This window comes from Dasypus novemcinctus, chromosome 31 (assembly GCF_030445035.2).
Source record: "Dasypus novemcinctus isolate mDasNov1 chromosome 31, mDasNov1.1.hap2, whole genome shotgun sequence".
In the NCBI taxonomy this organism is placed as follows: Eukaryota; Metazoa; Chordata; class Mammalia; order Cingulata; family Dasypodidae; genus Dasypus; species Dasypus novemcinctus.
In genome coordinates, this window is record NC_080703.1 from 19,476,198 (window position 1) to 19,489,939 (window position 13,742).

General features: G+C 52.3%; 1 protein-coding gene across 2 annotated transcripts in view; it reads right to left on the reverse strand.

Moving 5' to 3' along the window:
- ITGA9 (integrin subunit alpha 9) overlaps positions 1–13,742 on the reverse strand; it is a 391,370-nt gene that overhangs the window by 277,593 nt on the left and 100,035 nt on the right. The gene's annotated exons all lie outside the window — the stretch shown is intronic.

Genomic DNA, 13,742 nt, shown 5'->3' on the forward strand with positions numbered 1-13,742 from the left:
GAAGCACACTTTGAACAGGTAGGATGGAGGCAAGGAAGCAGCAAGAGACAAACAACACATCTGGAAGGTGTGGGGCCAAGACATGGCGTTCAGGACACTCTGCAGCAGACCAAGAGCTCCTCGGTGGCAGGGGCTGCGCGTTACTCATCTCGGTGTCCCCAAGGCTTAGCGCAGTGCCCAGCTCACAGTGGGTGCTCAGGAATCACGGTGACCGGTGTCATTTACCACCCACACTGGAGCCCTTCGAGAGTGCAGGGGCACTATTAATAACTGTGCTGGCACAGCAGCTGCAGGCACGCCTGGAGACGTGGTCGCTGTGACAGCAGCATGTGTGGAAGTACATGCAGAGAAGCGTGGGGTGGGACGGGCAAACTGAAAACCCGCCAAGGTCTCGAAACGCAGGTGTGAAACAGATGGACCTTCTCCAGGGCAGGGCTAGGTCTTTTTTTTTTTAAAATAGCTTTGTCTTTCCTTTTTTATTTTATTTATTACTTCTCCCCCCACCCCGCCCCGTTTGTGCTCGCTGTCTGCTCTCCGTGTCTGTTCACTGTGTGCTCTCTATGTCTCCTTGTCTTCTTTTAAGGCGGCACCAGGAACGGAACCTGGGACCTCCCATGTGGGAGGTAGGTGCCCAATCACTTGAGCCACATCCGCTCCCTGCTTGTTGTGTCTCTCATTGTATTTCCTCGCTGTGCCTCCTTGTTGCGTCATCCAGTTGCGTCAGCTCGCCACGCCAGCTCACGGCGTCTGCTCATCTTCTCTAGGAGGCACCGGGAACCAAACCTGGAACCTCCCATGTGGTAGGCGGGCGCCCAAGTGCTTGAGCCACATCCACTTTCCAAGGGCCAGGTCTTTTTTATCTTGGTTTCCCCTGCATCCCAACAGAACCTGGCACCCAACGGCACTCACCACGCACTGGAGGGCTGGACGCATGAGCCAGACTCTGAGGTCCTCCAAGGAGGATTAAATGACCTCTATTTTTTAAACAGATGAGGACAAAGACAGACCAGGAAGAAGTGGGTCTGCTCGTCAAGAGCAAATAGAGGGAAACGGACTTTGGCCCAGTGGTTAGGGTGTCCGTCTACCATATGGGAGGTCTGTGGTTCAAACCCCGGGCCTCCCTGACCCGTGTGGAGCTGGCCCATGCGCAGTGCTGATGCGCGCAAGGAGTGCCGTGCCACGCAGGGGTGTCCCCTGCGTGGGGGAGCCCCACGCGCAAGGAGTGTGCCCGTGAGGAGAGCCGCCCAGCGTGAAAAGAAAGAGCAGCCTGCCCAGGAATGGCGCTGCCCACACTTCCCGTGCCGCTGACGACAACAGAAGCGGACAAGGAGACAAGACGCAGCGGATAGACACAGAGAGCAGACAACCGGGGGAGGGGGGGAAATTAAATAAATAAATAAATCTTTAAAAAAAAAAGAGCAAATAGAAGGAAACAGCTCAGCTCCCCAGGGCTCTGCCGGCTCCAGGCTCACACCCCAGGCTGAGCTTACCACCACCGAGCCCCTTAGATCTGGACGCCCGTGCGGGGACCGCCGTGCCTGCCCGTTCTCCAAATGAACCGACGGAAACCAAGGGCGGATTCGTCTGGAAACAGGCCCTCCAGAGCCAGGGTTTCTTCCCCCTCGGGGGGCAGCCCTCCTCTCTGGTGGCTATCACGCTGAGGCCATATCATTTACTCAAGGTTGCTGGATGGGACTCGAACCCAAGACTGCTGCCAACCCACTGCCAATTCTTAAATGCTTCAAGTCTCAGATTCCTCCACTGTAAGGAGGATTTTGTACATGTATATGTATAACATTAATGTTATTAACAGAACAGTATATAGCTAGTGTATATAACTACCTAATACACGAAGTAGTAATACAATCATAATGCATTATAGCATATATTTATTATATCTACACTACTAAATGATGTAATATATAAGTAGTATATATTTTATATAAATTATATAATTAGGGAAGCAGACTTGGCCCAGTGGTTAGGGCGTCCGTCTACCACATGGGAGGTCCGCGGTTCAAACCCCAGGCCTCCTTGATCCGTGTGGAGCTGGCCCACGTGCAGTGCTGATGCGCGCAAGGAGTGCCGTGCCATGCAGGGGTGTCCTGGAGTAGGGGAGCCCCACACGCAAGGAGTGCACCCTGTAAGGAGAGCCGCCCAGCGTGAAAGAAAGTGCAGCCTGCCCAGGAATGGCGCCGCACACACAGAGAGCTGATACAGCAAGATGACGCAATAAAAAGAGACACAGATTCCCGTGCCGCTGACAACAACAGAAGCGGACAAAGAAGACACAGCAAACAGACACACAGAGAACAGACAACCGGGGTGGGGGGGAGGGGAGAGAAATAAATAAAATAAATTTAAAAAAAAAGATGCAGTTATGTTGAAAAGAGTTGTGGAAAGTCTTACTGTCTGATGACTTGGACCCCTGCTTCCTGCACGCTAAACCAACAGACTTTTTGAGAGAGAGATACGAACAAAACTACTGTCAGCCTGGAATAAAAAAATTTTTTAAAAGACCATATAATTATATATATATATATCATTGAGTTCTTACAAGGATTCAATGAAAAAATGCACGTCAAACCCTTAGTGCGTACTAAACGCTCAATTAATGATGGCTGTTGTTATGCTACTACTTCCCTTCTCTTTCATCGTGGTTTCCCCTGCGTCCCACACAGCCCTAACACATTTGGAAAATGAAGGCGCTTCCCGCCATCCCGTCCCACCGATCTGGAATGCCTCTGGGTCGCTGCTCCTTGGATCCGCCCTTATCCCAGCTCCAATGCCACGTGCCGGATTCGTCTTGCGAGCAGCCCCCTGTAGCAGCGGCCCAGAAAGGGCGGTTTTCCTCGCCCTGTGGGCCTCCCAGGCCTCCCGCCATCCGCCGTAATCATCGAATTCCCCACCCTTGAAACTGGGGGTCTCTTGGAGGCTGGTCCCCCACCGTGAACTGCCAAGGAAGAAAACGTGACCATTTTCCCACCAACGCAGGAAGGAGCAGCTTCTCGCTCTCTGTTTGCTCTGAGAGAGCAGAAGGAAAGGAGAAGGAAAACCACTGAAAACGTTTCTGCTTAATCAGAGTTTAGACTTCGAGAGGGTCCTAGTCTCTAGGGAAGGGAAACTGAGTTCTGACCTGACGGAGCCCAAACTCTCAAGGGACGTAGAGGGAACTGCAGAAGAAGTGCTCAGCAAGTGACTGCTGGTAGCAGCCCCCAAGCACCAGGCAGTGAACGCAGAAGAAAGGGCAGCCCAGCCTGCCCTCCCACTCCTCGCTGCAGGGCAGGGGTTAGCCTTCCTAGTTCCAGGGACCCTTTGCCTGTCCAGGTGAAGACCACGTACCCCTCATGAAGTCCTGTGTGTGATTTAATAAACACATCACGCCCGCACCAACACGTCCCCGCAAGAAAAACGCTCTTTTGAATTTCAGTGCAAGCTCACGGACCCCTGGAACCTCTGCTTTCGGGGCACAACGTTATTAACAAGCATCTGGGTGGGCCCGGGAGCCAGGCGAGGTCACAGCGGAAAGCTCTTCCGCCGTCCACGCGAGGGGAGAGGCGGCTCGTCCCTCGGGCCCCGGGGCCACCTGCCAGCTGACGGTCTTTGCTCCTCATTTCCTCACCTGCCACTTGCGGTCCCAATTCCCCCTCGGTCCTCGTGTCACCGAGCACGAGCCTTGGCCCATTAGCACCGGCATCCCCTGGGAGGTTATGAGAAATGCAGACTCCCGGGCCCGCCCCGGACCTGCTGAATCAGAGCCGGGTGACGTGTGCACGCCCAGTTCGAGGAGCCCTGGACGCTGGCTGTGACGGTGACCGAGAGGCTCACGGCTCGCTGCATCCCGGGCGGAGAAGGAAGGCGTCGCCTGAGCAAGGCCTGCGCAGAACCATCGGTCCTTTTTTTTCCCCACACATATTTCTTATTTGCTCCATACTTGCTATTTTCTTTCCACGATTTGCTTCTAACCATTAAAAAAAGAAAATCCCCCAAACACCTATGAAATGCATTCTTGATCCATTCAAACACTGAGACAGTTAAGTAGAGTAAGAGAGTTCAGGGGTAGAGGAGAGGGGAAAAAAGGCTCAATATTTCCTGAACCCCTACTTTCGTTGTCCTTCCGTTTTCAGCTGGGGAAACTGAAGTGCAACGATAAAGGAGAAGCGACTGACTGGAGGTCACGTGGCGGACCGCAGAGAAACCGGGTCCTGGGTCAGCCATCCCAGGCCAGGCCTTCCTAAAGGAGGAAGGACTTCAACGCAGCGTCTGCACGCCGGCTGAGCCGGAAGAGGAAATCTCTCTACCCCGACTCGCTAGGAATACCAAAAGGCAATTCCAGGACACATCTCGAACCTTCACATGCCCTGCCCTTTAGCCAGCAATCCCGCCTCCAGCCGCGACACTGCCATCTTCTATATGTTTTTCAATGCCACAGACAAGAAAATAGCAAACATCAGCTATGAGATTGTGACATCCTTTGAATCGTCAACGCAAGGTCCACCACCCACTTTCTCTGTTCTCTTACGGTTTTCCCTTCCCTGTAGATAGCCCGAGGGTTCAATATATGTGGATAGAGGGATCTGTGTGGGAAAGGTCTAAAAGAACCTCAGGCAGAGAGACAAAGTACCGCGGTACTCTTGAAACCAGGGTTTGAATCGGCTTATGGTGCTGTACCTAAGTGCAAGGAGAAACGGTCCACTGGACCTCCACGGAATTGTTAATCCTTAGGTTTCCACTTGACTTGTGAGGCTTGATTTGTGAGAACAATGCACTGTGAAGCTCTGTGCTCTACTGTGGCAGAAGCTGCAAGCTGCCTACCCAATGCTCATCCCTCCGTCTTCTATGATAATCAAGCTTGAATATCACCACTGCCCAATACAGTAGTCAGTAACCACATGCGGCTATTACTGTTTAAGTTAAATTAAGTAAAAATCCAACTCCTTAGTGACACCAACTATAGTACAAATATTCAGTAGTCCCAGGTGATCAGTGGCCACCCTGTTGGGCAGTGTAGACACGGAACATTTCCATCATCCCAGAAACTTCTATTGGACAGCACTGCTATGAGGGCAGGAAACACATCCAGCTAAAACAGTGACATCTCCCCACCTCCCTTAAGAGATGGGTGATCAATGAGGTGTAAGTAGAAGTCACTGGGCAGGACTTCTGGAAAGTCTTTAAAAAGGTATACATCAGGTGGCAGAAGCCCTTTTGCCCACCTCCTTCTTCCTATATGGAAAACAGACACAAGGGCTGGAACTCAGCAGCCACCTTGGGACCATGAGGAAAGGGTGCCTTCCAGTGTTAGAGTGCCCCAAAGCTCACTCTTTGATCCCTCACTTCTCTGTCTCCCTTATTAGCCTTGGTGATCTCATCAAATCTCATAGCTTTACATACAATCTGCCTGCTAATGACTCCCAAATTTATATCCCCAGCCCAGACTCCTACTCCTACTCAAGCTATAGACACATATATACACATCTCTACTATAACGCTTAGTAGGCCCTATCTAAAATGTCTAAAAACAAACTTAAGCCTGCTCCACTGCAGACTTCCCCAGTTCAGGTGAAGACAGTAACGATGGCACCTCCATCCTCCCAGGTGCTCAGGCTGAAAACCTTAGCGTCACCTCTTACCCTCACACTGAGCAGTCAATCCCTCGGGGAATCCTGTGGGATCCACCGTTCAAGTGCATGCAGAATTGGGCCACATCTCCCCCTCTCTACTGCTGCCGCCCCAGGCGGCTCCTCCAATTTCTTTTCCCGGCTCACTGTAGCAATCCTCTAACCGCGTCCCTGCTTGTGTCCTGCCTCTCAGGGTCGGCATCAGCACTGAAGCCAGAGGTTGCCTGTCAGCCACCTCGTTGCTCTTTCCAGAACCCTCACCTAAGCGCCTCGAACTGCGGGTAAAAGCCAAAGCCCTGCCCGTGGCCGTGAGGCCTCCCGTGGCCTGTTCCACACGCTCCACCAGGCGCCGACCTCCCCTCCTCCCCTCTCCCCTCACCCTGGTCCAGCCACGCCGGCCTCTCTGCTCCTCCTCAAACACCTCCCAGTGCTTCCGGGCCCTGTCGGGAGACGCTTCCTCCAGGGACCTACTTCGCTCACTCCTCGCCTCCTTCAAGGCTTAGCTCAAGACTCACCTTCTCAGTGAGGACGCCCTGACTCCAGCCTGTGTCCCCAGTCTGTGTCACCTTGCCCGGTTTTTTCCCCTTTTTCCCACAGCCCTCACCACCTTCTGAACCGCCTCAATTTACTTCTTTATTTTATCTACCGCCTGTCTCCTTCCACTGGCATGCACGCTCCCAGAGGGCAAGGCTCTTTGTCCGTTCCTGGTTGTGGCACTCGATACAGCCTCTCAAATGAACCAAAGGCCAAGAGAATCACGTTCCTTGAGCCACTGAGCCAAAAGTAGCAACTTCTTCCTTCAGAAATCTCATTAGGTGAGAAAAATTGGTCTCTATGTGCTGGAGCTCCTGTAGCCAGGGCTCGATTCCCGGCAGCTGAAGGAATCCTAACTGATACTTCTGTGAAAGACAAGGGTATTGTGTTTTATTTTCAGACTGCAGTGAGAACTGGGAACTCCTTGCAGACACCACGGCATCCAAAGCCCGATTACCAACGCAGCTTAGTACCTTCCAAGACCTGGAGCTTTGCTCTAAGAGAGCAGCTGAAGCAAGTCATCCTACCCTTACTATCACCTCCCTCAACTTCCGAAGGACCCTTTTTGAAGAGTGCAACTGACTTTGGAAAAGTATGTTATAGTCGGAGTAAAAATACATATACCCTTTAGTGATGCTGGAATCTATGTCTTTAAATACACAGGTTACAACAGTTGTCTGGTGTTCCTGCAGAAAATGTATATCAGGAATCTAATCATGATGAGCAGACCCAAATTATGGGACACACAATAAAACGACTGACCCGTCCTCTTCAAAAAGTCAAGGTCATCAGGAAGAGGATTTGGCTCAACTGAAAGAGCATCCACCTACCACATGGAGAGTCCAGGGTTCAAACCCAGGGCCTCCTTGACCCATGTGTAGCTGACCCACGCACAGGACTGATGTGCGCAAGGAGTGCCGTGCCACACCTGAGTTTCCCCTGCATAGGGGAGCCCCACATGCAAGAAGTGCACCCCGCAAAGAGAGTTGCCCCACGTGAAAAAAGCACAGCCTGCCCAAGAATGGTGCCGCACACACAGAGAGCTGACGCAACAAGATGACACAACAAAAAGGGATTCCCGGTGCCGCTGACAAGAATGCAAGTGGACACAGAAGAACACACAGCAAATGGACACAGAGAGCAGACAATTGGGGGGGCGGGGGAGAAATAAATAAAAATAAATCTTAAGAAAAAAAAGTCAAGGTCATGAAAGACAAAGTGGAGCAACTGTTCCAGACTAAAGGAGACTAAAGAGACATGATAACTGAGTGCAGCACATGGTTTTCTTTTGCTATGCAGGACATTATTAGGGCAACTGGTGAAATTTGAAAAAGGTATGTAGATTAGTTCATTTAATTTCCTGATTTCCTGATTTCAATAATTGTGCTACAAGCATGTAAAGGAATGTCTTTTTTCTTAGAAAATACACACTGACTGACACATTTACGGGTAAAGGAGTAGGGGTTTGCAACTTACTCTCAAATAGTAAAAAAAAAATAGGAATAGATAGAACGAGAATGACAAAGTGGAGTGATAAATTGTTAACACTTGAAGCTGGGTAAAGGGTATATGGGATTTCTTTGACTATTCTTGTAACTTTTTTACAAAGTTGAAGCTTTTACAAGTTTCAGAATAGAACTATTTTATTATAAAAAAGATATACATATGTAAACTTCTCATTATAGCAAAATAGAGAAGTCTACTTGTAAAAAAGTGTCAAGTCAAAATCAATTTTTGTCCCTTATTTTCATAATATTTTTACCCCTAACCACTTCAGGCTTTTTTTTTTTTTACCCCTAACCACAAATGCCTACTGAAAATATACCTCTCTCAAACTGAGAAGAAAATGTGACCTTAATATATTGACCAAAATAATGTTTTTTTCCTTTAATAAAATAGGCAGAAAACATCTCCAGAGAGGTAAAAGCACTCTGCAGTAAGGTTCCCAGGGGCTGGGCCTCCTTGCTTTAGGCTGGATCATCTAAAACTGACTTAAGGACCTTTTCCAGGGTTTGTGGGGATGACGGATGAAAGACTGAGTGGGGGGCTGATTCCCAGCGGACCTTCAGGAAACCTGGGCCCCACGCGCAAGGAGTGCACCCCATAAGGAGAGCCGCCCAGCGCGAAAGAAAGTGCAGCCTGCCCAGGAATGGCGCCGCACACACGGAGAGCTGACTCAGCAAGATGACGCAACAAAAAGAAACACAGATATCTGTGCCGCTGACAACAACAGAAGCGGACAAAGAAGAAGACGCAGCAAAGAGACACAGAGAACAGACAACCGGGGCAGGGGGGAAGGGGAGAGAAATTAATTAATTTAAAAAAAAGAGAGAGGTGTCACTCGTTTCTTTTCTCCTCCTCCTCACACAGAGTTCTTGCTCCATCTAAATCTTCCCACCTAAACTATCAGCTTCTCAAGCTTAAACAAATGCTTGTGAACACGGGCATCTGGTGGCCCCAACTGTGATGAAAACTTAGCGCAGATGGTGAGACTGACGCTGCTGTCCCCAGGCATTTTGCTGGCTGTGAAATAGAGAGAACTAAAGCCAGTGGGCAGAGTCCAGGCCTGGTGGCCGAGCAGACCTGGTGGCCAGGGGATGGGCTGCCCCCGCCAGCCCGGGTGCGGGTCTGCCCTCAGAAGCAGCCAAGGGCAGCAGTAACCGAAGATTCAGGCTCCCCTGAAAGCCCCTTAGGAGTAAATGAAAAATCTCACGAATATTAGCTACTCTGAGAAGCCAAGAACTTTTACCTTCTCTCGTCTAGCATGGGCTCTTTTCTTTTTTTACTTGACTCCTGGCTATTGGGAGCTCCCGACGGGTCTGCCAAGCAGCTCTGCTCAACGAAGGTCATCTGAAGGCCTCTGGAGGGGTCCCTGGCCCTCATGGAACAAATGACCCCCAGCCTTGGTCTTGCCTGGGCTTATCCCTGGTCCCTGTATTAGCTCAAACCCGTCCCCATGGTCACTTCCAACTTGAGAGCACGAGGCCTGACGAGTGCTAAGCAGGTGGTATGCTCAGGGCCAAGAGTGCATGCCTCCGCGGCTATTGGTGAGCTAGGTCTGGCGCCCTGGGGTGGCTTAGGTTTTTGCTGACACCCAGCGCAGCAGTGAAGGAGGCACCTGAGAAAGCACAGCAGGGTAGTCAAGCCATGGGGGATCAAATCTAGACGAGGCCTGCCGCTGTGAAAGAAGGCTCCAACGTGCCGCCACTGCCTGCGAAAGGGGTTTCCTCCCAGAGGAGAGCGGACAGATCTGAGCCCAAAGATTTGTGACTCAGAGAAGGCCTGCCTGGCGTGGAGAATGAGGGGATCAGGATGCAACGTTATTTCCATCTCTGGTAGTTTAGTTGTGATGGATATTTTCACTAGGTTGCACGTGGAAATGCTATGGTCCGCCAAGGTCTGTCAAAGGGGAAAACTGTGATATTACCTCATTTTAAAGACTCTACCCATATGGAAGTATGCACCAGCTATTATCTCCTGGGAGTCAAAATTACGAGACCATTTGTCTTAGAAAGCAAAAATGTCCACTTATAGGGGGGCAGGGAGCCTTACGCAGGTGTAACAACGTGGCCTCGAATTTTGGGGGATCCCAGCTACAACCCCAACTACTGAAAGTTGTTTTCAATAAAGACAATGTATTAAATGAAAAAACAAACACAGAACGGTCCCCCTGGTTTCCTGGCCCTGGAAGAGACTGCCCGTTTGTCCACCATGCACCTGTTCTCACGCAGGGCTTGCTTTCTCCAGGTGCTTGGGCAGCATTTGAGGAGGGGGCACAGTGAGCACCAGGTGGACCCAGGGAAGGCGGAAAGCAACGGCGCACTGACACCACCCTCGTCCCACACTTCAGGGCAGGCCACGCGTCCAGAACCCTCCTTCCCGTCAGTCACACCATCACTCCCCATCGGCAGGTCCAACGCCACCCAGGTGAGACGCTTTCCGTGCCCCCACGCGCCAGCCACACGCCCAGCCCCTCCAACGAGGTGTGGCCCGACGAGCATTTATGCTGTGCCGATGACCCCCAAAGCAGCAATTGGGCACCACGGAATTACCTCTAAGTAAACAGAAAGAGCACATGGATGGTGGCATCCCCAGGACAATGACCAGCACCCAGGACATCCTACACCTGTCGGCTGGCCGAGCCCTGAAGGACAGACAAGCCTGCGGCAGGCAAGGTGGGGGAGGCACGTGCCACCGAAGCAGAGCGCGCCCCACGATTCCCCCACGGAACTCCCAAGGCGGTTTTCAGTGGCACGCTGGCCCGGCTCATAGCAGGGCGCGACATCTTTAAGAAGTGATTTCCCAGCCCTTCTGATCGCATCAGGGAGGAGGTTTCAGTGCAGTGTGGGGCCCGCACGTCTCTAGCACTAGCCCAGCATTCGATAATTTCCCTTTGTACCATGCAGCGGGAGGGGGCCGCCTCTTCGGAGACTGTGGCCAACAACGAAATCCATCTAGAATTCAATGACATTGTTGTGTCTTCAACTTTCTGCTTTTAGCACGCCAGCGCTGGCTTTATGCCTGCAGCAGGGTATCTGCAGTTTCTGTTTCAAATTATCTCATTTGAAGCATAAAGCTGGTTGGTCGACAGAACAATATGAACTCAAATATCGCAAGAGATGCGTCATTATGACAAAACACGGCAAGAATCGCCCGGGTGGCATGTGGTTGTGCACAGACAGAAGGCAGAGCAGGCCACGGGTGAGTGACGCGCCAGAAATGCCGATGGAGCACAAGAACGGAGGCATGGAGAGGCTCGTTCCCGATGCAAAGGGGAGAGGTTAAAAAGGGGGGGCTGGGGGCAGTTCACCCTGACAAGATCCTGGGGCCCAGGTGATGCGGTGGTCGAAGGCGAGGCTAGAAAGGTAAACTGAGGCCAAGTCCCTGAGAGCCTTGAGGCCCTGGGAAGGCACCCATGCTTTCACCTTTGACCGCGGGGATCCGCTATGGGTCTCCAGCCCATGTGCCTCGTAGAAGGGGGTCCATGCCCCAGGCAGGGCTGGTTTAGGGGGGTGGGCAGGTGAGCTGGGCAGGTAGACTCCGATGGGGCATGGGCTCCTGGAATTGCCTCAGTTCCACCTGACCGTATCGATGACTGAGAGTGTAGCTGGCTCCCCCAGTAGGATGCAGCTTATCCTAAAATTCTGTTCCTCCTGAGGCCACCCCAGGGCCACCCAGGAGCAAAGATGGGTCCAATATATTCAGCCTTGGAGGCAGGTGCTAAGCCAAGAAGTCTTCTACGATACAGACATGTATCACCATATATGGAATGAAAACTTCTAGGGAAAAGGAAAAATTTTTTTAAAAAGGATTGGAATGGGCTTAAAAAGAAAAAAAAATACCTCAAGATAGCTTAATCAAAACACACTCAGCCCCTTACCGCTCGCCTCATCGTCTGCTAGCCATATGGCGCGCGATAAGCCAGAAAGCTTTTATTTATCTTCCTTGACTTGTCTAGGGAGCAGGGAGACGGCCTGCTAGAAAGTTCCAGCTGCAGGAGAGGCTGCGTGGCGCTTTCATAGCCTTGACCCGCAGCTCCAGGCCCTGCTTGCGGAGGCGGCCTGCTACCTGCCCCCCCTTCCCCAAAACGCACCGACCTTGCCCCGACATGAGCCACCGCCTCCACAGCTGTTTTCCCACAACTGGATAAGCCGCTGGCCCCGCCGCTGCCAGCCAGCCCACCAGCATTCCCGCTCGCCGGCGCGGGTCCTCTGAGAACGGCCCAGAAAAGAAACTGGTAGGGAAAATACTTCCTCCCGGCCAAAAAGTTGTCAGCCACCTTGAGCGATGCTTGATGGGGCCTTGCCTCAGAGCCATGGGTTTCCCTGACGGCGCCCACCGCTTCCAGCTCCTTGCACGAGAAAATGGCCAAGCAATAACCACATCCAGATCGCGCCAGGCCCAAGATCACTAACGCAGGCCTGCTCTCTTGCTCTCCGTAAAACGGCTGAAACAATCACGGGGCCGTTCTAGGCTCCCTCTGTGCTCCTGAGCCTCCAAACGCTTGTGACCACCATCTCAATCTCAATCTTCTTCTCAGCCCCGTTTTGATCAAATGGACACATGATGTGGAGGGCTATCAGTAGAGTCGGCAGATAAAGTACAGAAAGCCCAGGTACATCTGCATTTCAGATAAAATACAGAATACCCAGGTAAATCTGCATTTCAGATCAACAATGAATTTTCTAGTATAAGTATATCCTGTGCAATATCTAGGATATACTTATCCTAAAAAAGGATACGGCTCATCTGACGTTCAGGTTTAAACAGGCGTGCTGTATTTTATCTGATGGCCCTCCCTGCTGGGAAACAGCAGGACTGACCCCTTGTGCAGACCTGCTCTTCTCCAGCCGACCCTCAAGGCCACTTAGAGAGAGCCCCGCGTCTGGCCTGCACCTTGCCGCCACCCCCTCTGTGCCCTGTGCACAGGCTGCAGGATCCATGGGGCCCCAGGTGGCCGAGGAGAAAGGGCGGCGAGCCCCGAAGGAAAGCACCTGTGGAACAGGCCGGGGGAAGATGAGCTGTCCCCAGCAAGGCCAGAATGACCAAGCACAGGCACCGAGAGGCCTGCAGGTGTTGGGACGGGAGCCTGTCCTGAGCAGCCTGGCACGCCCCAAGGGCACCCACGCGCCCGCGGAATCTGAAACCGAGAGGGATGGGTGGCTGGTCGGCTTAGCAGGGGCATTAACCGCTTTATAAATGGCCTTCGCCTGGGGCCTGGGGACAGCTGCTCTGGGCAGGCCCAGGCACGTGCCTGCCGGGCAGAAGGCTGCCCGGTCCCAGGAAAACCATCTCGGGGGCATTGATTCCCGGGCTCGGGGCCAGGCCAAGTGCCTGTGGATGCACCGTGCATTTCGCTATATACGGCCCAGAAGCTTCCAGGGGCAGCTGTTATTCTTCTACTCTGGTACGAACAAAACAGACGGGTACGTCCTCTCCCATCTGTGGACTACTTTGCCTATCGGCCCGCAACCCGGTGGCTGATACTATTAGGCTGAACCGTATGAAACTGCCGTTTGCGTGAGTCAACAAGGCTGGGGTACTGGCACTACGCACAGCCCGACTTCACAGTCATAGTGCTGAGCAGCTGCCATGTGTCAGACCCCGTGAGAGCCTCTAAGTATGTCCCATCCTGTCCTGCTGAATCCTTACCACCACCGTCCAAGGGACGTGGTACTGCATCCGCGCTAGAGATGCGGGCAGGGAGATGCAGAGTGGCGCGCGCCCAGCTGATACGCGCCGATCTGCCTGACTCACAGCGCACACGGACCGCCTGGCCTGACACACAGGGGACCCTCCACCTCCCGGGCTGCCAGGTTCTGCCCGTGGATCGGGGTGACCGTCCCTGCAGCCTCAGGCACTGCCAGGATTCCTGCCCCCACAGCACTGCCCCCCACGGAGGTCATTCTGTGGCCGATCAAAGCCTGGCCTCCTGAATTAGCAGCCAAGTATATTTAACAAACAATCTCAAGAGGAGAAAAACATTTGGAAGTTTACGTAGAGGGAGAGGGATAAAGGGCCAAAAAATGAACTCCAAAAATAAATGGAAAGCAATCAAGGGAGAAAAATCTAGTCCAACCGCTTTTG